Source organism: Planococcus citri, chromosome 1 (genome assembly GCF_950023065.1).
Source record: "Planococcus citri chromosome 1, ihPlaCitr1.1, whole genome shotgun sequence".
NCBI lineage: Eukaryota > Metazoa > Arthropoda > Insecta > Hemiptera > Pseudococcidae > Planococcus > Planococcus citri.
Genome location: NC_088677.1, coordinates 64611668 through 64623701, shown reverse-complemented (window position 1 = coordinate 64623701; position 12034 = coordinate 64611668). Strand labels below are relative to the sequence as shown.

At 33.6% G+C, this 12034-nt stretch overlaps 1 protein-coding gene across 1 annotated transcript in view; it reads left to right on the top strand.

Moving 5' to 3' along the window:
* The first annotated feature begins 6668 nt into the window (after positions 1-6668).
* Positions 6669-12034, top strand: part of disp (dispatched) — a 344626-nt gene continuing 339260 nt past the window's right edge. Inside the window, exon 1 of the mRNA XM_065347080.1 lies at positions 6669-6827. The gene's annotated coding sequence lies outside the window, so the exon portion shown is untranslated. The remainder of the gene's footprint in view (positions 6828-12034) is intronic.

The window sequence follows — 12034 nt, the reverse complement described above, 5'->3', positions numbered from 1 at the left end:
TGTAGGTATTTGGGCTAGTGAGATAAAAACGAGGTCCCTTAAAAAATTTCCGAGTTGACATAAAAATTAAAAAATTAATCTACTTGAGAGAAACTCGAAGGCAGAAAAATACATTATACATTGTGGGTGATCAGCTGAAATGGGATATATTGGTAGGCCACTAACTTTCCATTTTCTGGGGTGCAGCTCTGCATGTCACCTTGGAGACATGAGATTTTTGAGGCAATTGGATGTTGCTTAGATTTAGATATTAGTTGAGAGATGGAATTAAGTAAATCTGTGAGATCACAACCTTATTGAGTCTGTTCTCAGTTGCCATACTTAAGGGCATAAGTATAGCGTATCATTTGCTGGAAAGAATTCTGAACAAGCATGGCAGCAGAATATCGCAAAACCTCGCTATCACAAACAACTGAACAACCACAACAATCTGCGGATTTTGATCCATCAGTCTAAAATGAAATGAAATCATTATACTGAGCAATAAAGTCATTGTTGACTACTTGAGTGTTGAGTTGAGAGTACAGTAAAAGCTCATTATAACACTTTTCAAGGGACAAAAAAAAGAGCGTTATAAGCCGAAACGCGCTATAAGCAAAAGTCTTGTTTTAACGTTGATCAGGACCGGACCCACCCACCGAGTTACCAAGAAAATCTCAGTGGGCCGCAACATATTTGAGCCTATGAGGTAAAAACTGGGCCGCTTAAAAAATTTCTGAATGAATTTTTATGCTCAGTGTCCTGCACTTCAAAAAATAAGAGAAAAAATTTGGCCAATTAATTGAGGAGCCCAAAATCAGGGTCGCTAAAATGGGATATCTCAGTGGGACGCTAAATTTTCCGTGTTCTTGGATCCGGCCCTGACACGGATGAGCATAATACTGTGAATTCTCGTTTTAAAGCAAAAAGAGTGTAATAAAAGAAGTGGAAACATGAACTTTATTTTGAATTTGAACTACTGTTTCAGTTGGAAATAGAAAAAATCTGAAATTTTACTTTGATTTTGACATCTGCTACAATAGGAACTTGACAGAGGTGCGCCGCGCTAGTGTCGCCTTGTTTCTGATTAGCTGATGAAAGGTCCAGGTGTAAACATTGGAATGTTATGTTGTCAAAATTGCTGAAAATTGCTGATAATAACAGGACCTTTCGTACAATTTCCTAGAGGGCAACAGTTGTCTTGTCAAATCCCTATAATATAGGTAATTAGGTATGTCTGTTTTAGAAAACTGTTTTCTTTGGTCAAAATTTTCAAAAAACCTTGCTTTTTTGTTCCAAATTTTCCAAAAAGTACTCAGTTGCTTACCAAAATTGTGAAAAATTTAATTTTCAGTATTCTTCTCAAGATTATGGCCAAAAATCTAGAACTCTACTCTCTTGTAAAAACTGTAGATACGAGGTATAGTCACAAAGTAAGTTTCACATTTTTTTTAAAAATAAAAGGCGTGAATATTTTTTGACCAAAATTGGAGGGGATGTAGTTCAAACATTCGACCAGATCTGACAATATTTATTTTGCATTTGGGTGCATTGTTTGTATTTCACAGTGTGATTAGTAAAGTGCTGATAAAAAAATGCCGTCCAAAAATTATATTTCAGAAAAAATGAATTTTTCAACCTAACAAAATAAAAATTCATCGGAAAATTGATTGAGAACCACTCAAGACATAACATACTAACATTATTTTGATTCAATCAAAATCCAAATCAAGTAAATTGTTCAGTGATAATCTGCTGAATGTCGGCACGGTTGGACTGCATTTTTCTATCAGCACTTTACTAATCACTCTGTGAAATACGAACAACGCACCCAAATGCAAAATAAATTTTGTCAGATCTGGTCGAATGTTTGAACTACATCCCCTCCAATTTTGGTCAAAAAATATCCACGCCTTCTATTTAAAAAAAAAATGTGAAACTTACTTTATGACTATACCTCGTATGTACTTAGATATCTGCCTTTTTTTAAAAGAATTGTAATCAAGCTTCTATTAAAGTTTGATATCAAAAAATCTGAAACTGTTAGAAGTTGAAAAACAGAGTTTTTTGTCAAAAAAGTTTTTTTTAAACTAAAACTGCAAAAATTGCAAAAAAAAACTGTTGTTGAGGCCAAAATTTTCAGAAAGTCTTGATTTTTTGTTGTCAAAATTATTTTAAAAATGTGATTTTCTCTGAATTTTAGAGCGTTAAAATTTGATTTATAATCACGCATGAGCGTTATATTGCAATTAATTTTACAGTGGTTTAAATGGGCGTTGTCTAATGTCTATGGACCAGAGGAAATCAGTGTTATAACCAAAAGCATTATTATAACAAGCTTTTACTGTATTTAAGTAATGATGTATCAAATGAAATGAGAGAATATTAATTTACTTAGTTTTTGCAGGATTTTCTGGATGGGATCAATTTTTGAATCTGTGGTGAATTGGTGATAGGGAGACAGTCAACGTTTTTAAGGTGAATGAAGAATTTGAAAAGGATGCATTTTGTGTATAGAGGGTATTAGGATTTCAAATGCTTCTCAATAAAATAAGTGTATTGGAGTGGTTCTGAGGGCTCCAGTAGCCAGTCGAACAGCTGTATTGTTCAGTGCTTTGAGTGCTGACTGTTTAGCTGATGAGTAAGTTGGCAACCCATAATCACAAAGTTGCACTTTTCAATTTTTGGCCAATCTTTGGAAATGAAACTTGGGGCGAAAATCCTTCAGTGATTTTTTGGAAATTTTTACTGATTTCTCAGAGTAAATTTCAGCTTTCCATCTTCCTTTGGTAAAATTTTGTGGAAATTTCAAAGTTCAAAAAATGTGCTGGAGGCTCCGGGAATTTTCAAAAAATTTCTGGAGGATCCAAAACGGCTTGAAACTAACCGCAGTCAATTTAATAGCGTGTTGAAATCAGCGTGTAGAGTAAAGTTCAGCTTTCCAGCTTCATTGAAGTCTCAAAAATCTGCTACAGCCTCCAGAACTGCTGGAAACTATTTCAGATAACCGTTTAGTCCAGTCGGTAAGGAGTTGGACCCAAACAAAATTGCTAACAAAGGTTTTTTTGCTTTAAGATCTCTAGGAGGGTGTCCTAAACAACATATCTCGACCCGTCCCCGATCCACGTGGAGCTTTCCCCCCCACAGTGGATTTTAGCCCCCCAAAACACGTTTTTCGCCATTTACTCCCCCGCATTGCATTTTAGCGAAAAATATGTGGTTAGATAAAAAAATCGACGTCAAATTTCCGATCTAATGATGTATCAACTTTCCTTGTACGCTCAAGGGGGGTGGAACTACGGCCATTTAAAAAGGGGGGTTTCTTGAAAAATACATAATGGCTATAGGCGCCTAAGAGGGGTGAAATGGTCTCCGAAAGCATTCGAGTTGATATTAGCATGTAAGGTGAGTACCGTAGAGAAACTTCCGCATGAAAAATTTCAGATCCACACCCCCTCCCCTTTTTGGAGAGCCCCCCTTTTCTGAAATTTCAATAACACTTTTCTCAGCCCCATGTTGACCGATTTTGAAAATTTTTCAATATGTTATGTATATCCTTAGTACGTATCCCCACAAAAATTTTCAACCTCCTTCCCTCATATTTACCCCTCAAAATAGCGTTTTTTAATTTTTTTATGCTTTTCAACAATAGTGAAAATTGAAGGGACTAAGTGCTCTGGAGAGAGCTAGATGAGGGTAGCAAAAAATCTGATGTCATATTCGTGCTCAGTGGTATCGAATCATGAGAAAAGGACACCCTGCTTATTGATACTTGGTTATTTTCCCCAAAATTCCCATTTTACCCCAACCCTCCTTAAGACACATTTTTACACAATTTTGAGGGGTAAATATGAGGGGAGGGGGTTGAAATTTTTTGTGGGGATACGTACTAAGGATATACATAACATACTGAAAAATTTTCAAAATCGGTCAACATGGGGCTGAGAAAAGTGTTATTGAAATTTCAGAAAAGGGGGGGCTCTCTAAATAGGGGAGGGGGTGTGGATCTGAAATTTTTCATGCGGAAGTTTCTCTACGGTACTCACCTTACATGCTAATATCAACTCGAACGCTTTCGGAGACCATTTCACCCCTCTTAGGCGCCTATAGCCAGTATGTATTTTTCAAGAAACCCCCTTTTTTAAATGGCCGTAGTTCCACCCCCCTTGAGCGTACAAGGAAAGTTGATACATCATTAGATCGGAAATTTGACGTAGATTTTTTTATCTAACCACATATTTTTCGCTAAAATGCAATGCGGGGGAGTAAATGGCGAAAAACGTGTTTTGGGGGGCTAAAATCCACTGTGGGGGGGAAAGCTCCACGTGGATCGGGGACGGGTCGAGATATGTTGTTTAGGACACCCTCCTGGACATTTTAAAGCAAAAAAATCTTTGTTAGCAGTTTTGTTTGGGTTTGCCCTCATAAAGTGCTTTACCGACTGGACTAGTTTCCAAACGACTCGGAAAATCAAAAATTGGGTATCAGGGTGTCTACCAGGTCATCCAAGTTACCAAAAAATCATCCTTTTGTCCAAAATTTGAAGGTAATTACCAAAAATGAATCAAATACGTACTTATCCTGAAAATTAAATGATAATAATTTGTGGCATAAAATGACGGAAAAAGATGCGAAATTCCATTTTATAACATGAAAAATCACCAAATTTTGGCATTGAAACTTCTAATACCCAATAATTATTTTTTTTACCACAAAAATGGTAAATTTTCAAAAGCTTTCGCCCTCATTTCGCTCCGGCAGCAAAAATCGTATTCTCTTCTCTTTTTACATTCATTTTTTAAGATCGAAATTTGCATTTTTCAAAGTATTAATCTCAGGTCACAATTGATAAATGTATTTTTTACTCAGAAAATAATGCAAAATGGATTTTCTTGAGAGAGGGGATATGAAGCTAAGAAATCGAAATAAATTCGAGAAATTCAATTTTTGGCAAGTTTGATAGCCGCGCTCAGTGATGCTAGTTCAATTCCATTTCCATCTCATAATTCTTGAAAGTAAACTAATTCTCAAATGATGGGGGGGGGCAATTAAATTAAATAATAGCAAAAAATTAAATATTTTGTTAATGAAAACTAAATTATTATTTCCATTTTCTTGGTCATTTTTTTGTTTCTTTGGAGGTTATAAATTTTTGAAACTTTTTTTGGCAATTATGGGAGAAGGGTCAGTATATTTTCCAAAAGGTCCTTCCAAGGTCTCTCTTTTTAATTTTCAGATTTTTTTAGACATCCTGTGAACACTTCCAATATCCCTCCAGGTCCAAAATGCATCGTAATCTGTAACAATTCAACAACTTGAATCAATAACAGCTCCTTTGGTTTTGAAGTTTGATACGTGACTTGTAGGCCTGCAACGTTGAAGCGTCAACGTCAAATATACCTTCTAACGTTTCTCCTTCACTTTCTTCAATCCTCAAATTAATTTACCTTCGCGTAGTTTGGGTCGCTCGTAAACAAACGAATTATTCGACACCTCGAGCAGAACACCCTGTATATAATGGAAAATGGCAAAAGTTTCATTAGCCTTATGAAAACTCGATCCACGAATAGGTACTCAAAATTTTCGAAGAATTATTACAATTTAAGTTCGCTATATTGTAATACGTATAAACACGGAGACGTAGGCGTTGGCGTTGTTAAGTTTTCAAGTTGTCATTCTCAGGTGTTGTGATTGTTGTAATGTCAACTTGCTTGTAAACATGGCAGAAAGATTTTTCAAGGCTTTTTTTCACAATTGTGTATAAATTTATTCGTGTTTATACCTATTGATTCCTGTTTAAATAGGTACCTACCTATAAAAGGGTACCAGTTGGAATAACGAAACAACAACAACAACAATACATCGAAAAGGTAGCTATTGTTTCGAGCGAAACAAAGTAAATAATATTTCCAAAAGATGGTAAAATTTTTCGACATTTTGTAATTATAAATCCCATCGGGTATACAACAATTTAATGCAGTAAACGACTGGTAAAAATCTTTCATAGTTTTAAGATTTAACGCCCACTGGAGACACGTCTTCGTTGCTCGTTTCTTAATTTTATTAATGTTAAAGCACTTTTAAGCTCCTTTCGTTAATTAAATTGGTTTCCGAGATGGTGAAAAAAAATTTTATCAAAACAATGCAACAACTTTACGTTTTTGTTGCCGCGACGAGAGGAGACTTAATCACAATGAAAACTTGCCTCGCAACAATGCGCCATAAAAACTTAATATCTTTTTAGGAATAAATTTTATTATTCGTATACCGGAGAAGAAAATTCTCTGGTAATATGGAGAATATGTATGGTATGATTTCAAATGGCATCTTTCGCCTCTTTTGTACCGTTATGTATTTGCTTTCGAGATCGAGGGTAGGTAAACAAGTAGGGTACTTATTGAAATATCCATAGGTGATTGATTACGTTCCATTTTTTCCCCCAAATTGTAAAGATTTCGCCAATATTTATTCCACTATCAACACACCAACTCGACTCGAAACGAAAATTTTTAAAACCCTTCGTATACAGGGAAACGAACAACAGGGATAAATTGCTTCTGAGCAAGTTCGTTGGAAAACTACGTTGTTGTTTTCACCTCCCTTCTTCGCCTACGATGACGACGACGACGTCGACGACGACCACCAAAAACCAAAATCTTCTCGAGCAAATTTCACCAGTATGAAATTCACCCTGTTTTTAAAAGGTTGTGATTTCGTTTGGGGTGTTTTATGCTCGACTCTGCGTCGTCGTCGTGTTTTAAACCGCATATTTATAATACGTGATTCGGATTTTTTGCTGGTTTTAATTCGCAAAATTATATTTATTTAAAGAGGAATTGTACGAGAACGTGAGTAAATATTTTTTCGTATTATTTTTTCGCTTATTTTCGAGCTTTTTTTAAACGCTTGTTTAATTTTTCGTAGGTTTTTATTTCAAAATAACTCGATGTGTATCTCGAAAATTTATTTTAAATTGAATAATGGTCTCAAAATACCTATACTAAAATCCAAGGTTTTGCTTGGCTCATTGCTACGTATTCTGTTAGTATCGTAGAACTCCTACTCGATCGAAATGGTTACGTGTTATTTTATTTAATATGCTTATTGGAACACGATATTGCCAATTAAATTATCAAATTGTGATTGGAAGATGAAACCGTTTGAAAGTAATCGTACCGTATTATAAATTCAACTCGTTATTTAGTTCTCTTATTTATTTTTCGCTCGAATAATTCCGAAAGATATTTTCCCCATTTTTGAATGGGAGTCCATAAATTATTCGTCTAATTTAAAAGAAATTTATCTAATTAATTACTATATCGATAGCGTGTATTTGAAAAATGAATTCGTGTGAAAAAATTGAAACCGAATCGATTAAGAAATTCCGACACATAAATTTTGTAAAAAGTAGGGTCGGTTTGGTGAAAAAATTTCCATACCGGTGGTTTTGACATTTTCACGTTAATTTTACAGGGATTTAAATGGTGTTGGGTAAACGAGAAATTGATTTATCAGAAATGCTAATAGATTTATACGGATTTAACGTGTCATTTATTATAATCAGTATTTCGATATGAGGAAACTTTTATTTTCACGTTTATCTAAACTGTTCGTATAAATTACCTACATACGTAACGTACCTTGGAGTTGGAAATACTTCGAACAAATTGGGCAAAAAATTAAATATTTATCGAAATGGGTCTAGAACCTTTAAAAAGATTAAATTATCACGCAATTGAGTTAAAAATGAACTCCCCACCGTTTGTAGATATAATTAAATCGGGGTAAAAGCTTAAAATCTTAATAAGATTTTAAAAGTTTCCAAATTCCAGGTATATACCTATTTTACATAGAAAGAGCTTCGAACTTGAAAATTTATTTTGGGAAGTTGTTCAACTAAAAAGACAGAAAATGGCTCGTTGGCATTATTATACCTATACTTAATTAAATTTATTTTGATAGTTTTTTTGTTTGAAAAAAAAGAGAATAAAATTAAAATCCAATGGTGATTGGTCGAAGTTTAAAAGCTGTTCAAAGTTACAATTAAGTATATCTGAAGGATTATTTTCTATGGTTTTATTATGCCTAACTTCTCTGACAGATTAAAGTAATTCTATTTAAACTAAATCGATTAAAATGTAATTTAACTCGATTTATAGAAAACAACCCAGAACCGCTGCTGTATAGTTTACCAGTTCACCTATACAATAAAAGCTTTCAAAAGCTGTTTGGTGATAAACTCATCAAAACAAATGTGCTTTTAGTACTTCCGTTTCATTTCACATTTATCGTCGTGTTGGCAACTTAAACGACGTAGTATTTATCTTAATAGGAGCCTATTTTGAGTTTCCAAAATGTTATACAGCTAAAAAAGTAATATTATGCAAATGCGAAATGTTGAATGTTTAAAATGATAACGGTAGTACGAGTAATAATATTAACTCTTTATTTTGAATAAATAATATTTTTTTCGTAAACGGATTCGCAGTTGCTGAGTTATTATCTGTATAAATCACGAAAATCGTAAAATTAAGGTAATTTCTCAATTTCAAGAAACACCAGTTTCAACGCCAACGTTCGTTCTTTGGGATTTTTATGGGGATTTTAACCCTTTATCATTTTTTCAAGCGTGATTTTCATTTTGGAAAACCGGAATATTCTTATGCTTTATTAACATGTCAGATTTTCAGAAGGTGAAGGAGGGGGAAGGGGTTTGTTCATGTACAGAATTCGATGAGTGGTCCCAAAATTCCATTTCTATTTCATTGGTCTGAGTCTGAGAAGGAACTATGTCCAACACAGTTTGCTAAAAATTTTCTATTAAAAGGCTCTGAATTTGAAAAACTTTTTCTTGGCTGGTGGGAAAATCATTTCAATCGAAAAAAAGTATACTTTACTTACAAAAATCAGATTCTGGTGCGATTGGGAATTGAGAAAACCGGTTGCTATTTCGTGATTTTTAACCTTGAAAAATAGTGGATCACGCTTCCAACCATCAACTCCCCCCCTCCCTCCCTTGACTGATAATCATATTTTGAGGTTTCAAGTTTTCCAACCTTTCCTTACCCCTTTCTAACGTCAATAGATTGAACTTTTGACGCCTCGATTGTCCTTATAAAGAAGTGAATTTTGGCATTTTTAACGAACTTTCATTGCTGCGAAGCCTACCAAGTGACCCAAGAGGCTAAAATTTGGCATGCAGGTTAGAAAAGTAGTCTTTAAATGGGAGGTTTAAATTTTCCATCCCCTTTCCCCCTTCTTACATAACTTGAGAAATCTATATCTCTTGGTCACTCAGTCTCCGATTTTGATCGTTCTCAGAACGTGGGAACGCATAAAGTAGTCTGGAAAATTTTTTTAGCTGTCAGACAAAAGATCCAGGGTTTTACTTAGAGGCATTGATTTGATATCAGAAGGAAAAGTAACGTTTTTCGGGAGCCCAACTTTTTTAAATATCGTAATAAAATGTCGAAAAGTAGACTTTTTTCATTCAGATAGGTCGAAAATGGTCCTCAAAATATATTGAGGTTGGAATATGACTGAGAAAAAAGATTTTCAAAGTCGTCTTTGTCCAATCGCTCATTTTGAAATTTTAGGGAATTTTTTTGAAAAATATCCGTCCTAAAATTATTTTTTCTCATTCATATTGGTAGTAATCCTAATTTTGGCAAAATGGATTCAAAAAATATAATTTTTTCTCTCATTTTGAAAAAGGCTCTCAACAAACATCGATAGTTAAACTATGATGTAGAAAGAAGAATCTGAGACTTATTGCTACCTAATCACACCTTTCGAGATTTTGGAGGCATATTTTTAAAAAAATTGTCATAAAAAGTATACTTTCTCAAATTAAAAATTTCTGATGCATTTTTTTGAAAAAAAAATTATGAAAAAATTTGGGATAAAAAATATACCTACCTTTTCTCACAAATATGAAAAGTAGCCTTCAAAACTTATTGATATCTAGAATACTACCCACAAAGAAGATTTCAGTTGTTGTAGCTGCCCAAAAAAAACCTTCAAATTTTTGAGGCATTTTTTTGAAAAAATTTTACTTGAAAAAAATACAATTTATCTTCAGTACTCCAAAATTAGGTCTCTAAATGAGATTATAATTTAAATGTGCTTAAAAATAAGGGGTTCTGGTTCCAGTAGGTAGATTATAATTGGTCAATCAATTTTCCAATCAATTCATGGAATTTTTGCATCATTTAAAAAAATTTAGAATCTCGTAGGGTTCCAATTTTTTTTTATTGAGCAGCTGAAATTCTATTGGAAAGCTGCTCTATGGTGTCCTCATGTCCTGATAAAATGTTCAAAATTGCTTCAAATTATGTTTTTTTTTTAGATCAAATACATTATGTATATTTTGTGATATTTTTTTTAAATTCTAGAAAGTGGCTCAAATTTTTTTTACCTAAGTACTTATTTTTTTTGAAATGAATATCGTTTCAATCAAGTGAACTTATTGGTGTCTCCATACTACTTTTTGATCCCAAAATTACTTTTTTTTTTACGAAACGAGTCACTGAAAAGAATTTTTAAAAATCCAAAATTTATGGTTGTGCTGGAAAAACAAGTGTAAATTTTGTTTTGTATTATTGTGAGAGATTTTTAATAACCATGCATGGTTTCTTTGAAATTTAGTTGTATTTAAGATTCATTCTGCCTGAAATCAAAATTTCAATTCAATATACCCATGTGTTCTAGTGACTTCAATTTTTATTCTAGGCAAATAATAAAATAAGGTAACTCAACTTGTAGAACTTTGAACATTGTACAGAAAAAGTTATGCCCCTATTTTACTTGTGGGTAAAATTGAAGGTGCTAGAGCACTTTGGAAATTTTGATCAATCGTACTTCTTTTAATTTTGATGGTGGACTAAAATTGAAAATAATTTGTTTGTAACTCTCCATTCAAAATTCTACAACACTGCACTAACAGATACTAGGTAAGTATACTTTGAAAAATCAACACAATAGCCCATAACTATGCTCCTTTGGTTTCTAGATTCGGCAGTCCAACCTATTCTCACGTGGTTTGGGTTGTTGTATGAAGGTAAATTATTCGACATTCGTCACCGTTTTAAAGAATTTGGACAGCCCAAAAATATGGAAAAAGGGGGTGTATTTGACTGTATTATTTTTGTCACAATTTTGAAGCAACATCACAACGTTTTACGGAAGATTAGGGAAGAGTAAATTACTGTAATTTTTTCCACTTACTTTTTTAGTTCATTTAGCCATATGTACTTTTTCGTGAAAAAAAATCACAAAATAATCTACTTTATTGATCGCCGATTCACTATCTCTTAAACTACTGCAGTTCCTCCCTAATCAATGAATTGAAAAAAAAAAACTAAAACAGTGAGTGTTCAAAATACTCAAGCTCTTCATTTAGATTTGATATTTTCTCTAAAGTTAATGATTCATCTCTCATCTCTCCCCCGCCCCCTCCATCCACCTTTAGGCCCACAGAAATACGAATTCTCTGAGAGAAACATTGAAATGGACCTGTTAGGCTGTTTAGAGTGTTGCATATTAACCACTATGTATCGACCTTCCAATTTCCCTCTGGGCATTTTTAACTTGGTGCAATTTTCAGTATTTCACCAAGATTTCAGTCTCTCGAATTTATCTAAATTCGCTGGAAAACTTGAAATTTCGTATGTACTTATTCGTATCTGGAACAGACGAATGTCTTAGATAAATATCACTATATGCCTTAGGAAGTTTCGAGCTTTCAAATTAACTCTGCATCTTATTTTTTTTATACTGTTATAAATTTGGCTGGATGTAGGTACGTAGTTACGCGTATTTTCCTCATCCGGCGTGTTATTATAAAATATATAAGTGTCTATTGTGAAAACAGAAATGATGTAGGCATATAAATTATTCAATATAACTTATTTCAAAGTGTACCTTTTTTCGCTCGAGCCGAAAGCTATAACATTTAGTAAATTCGGCTTTGAAAGTTACGATAGGTGGTACTTTTTTCCTTATAGGTACCTACCTAATACCTACTTTCAACGTAGAAGTAATCTGGTAATCCTTA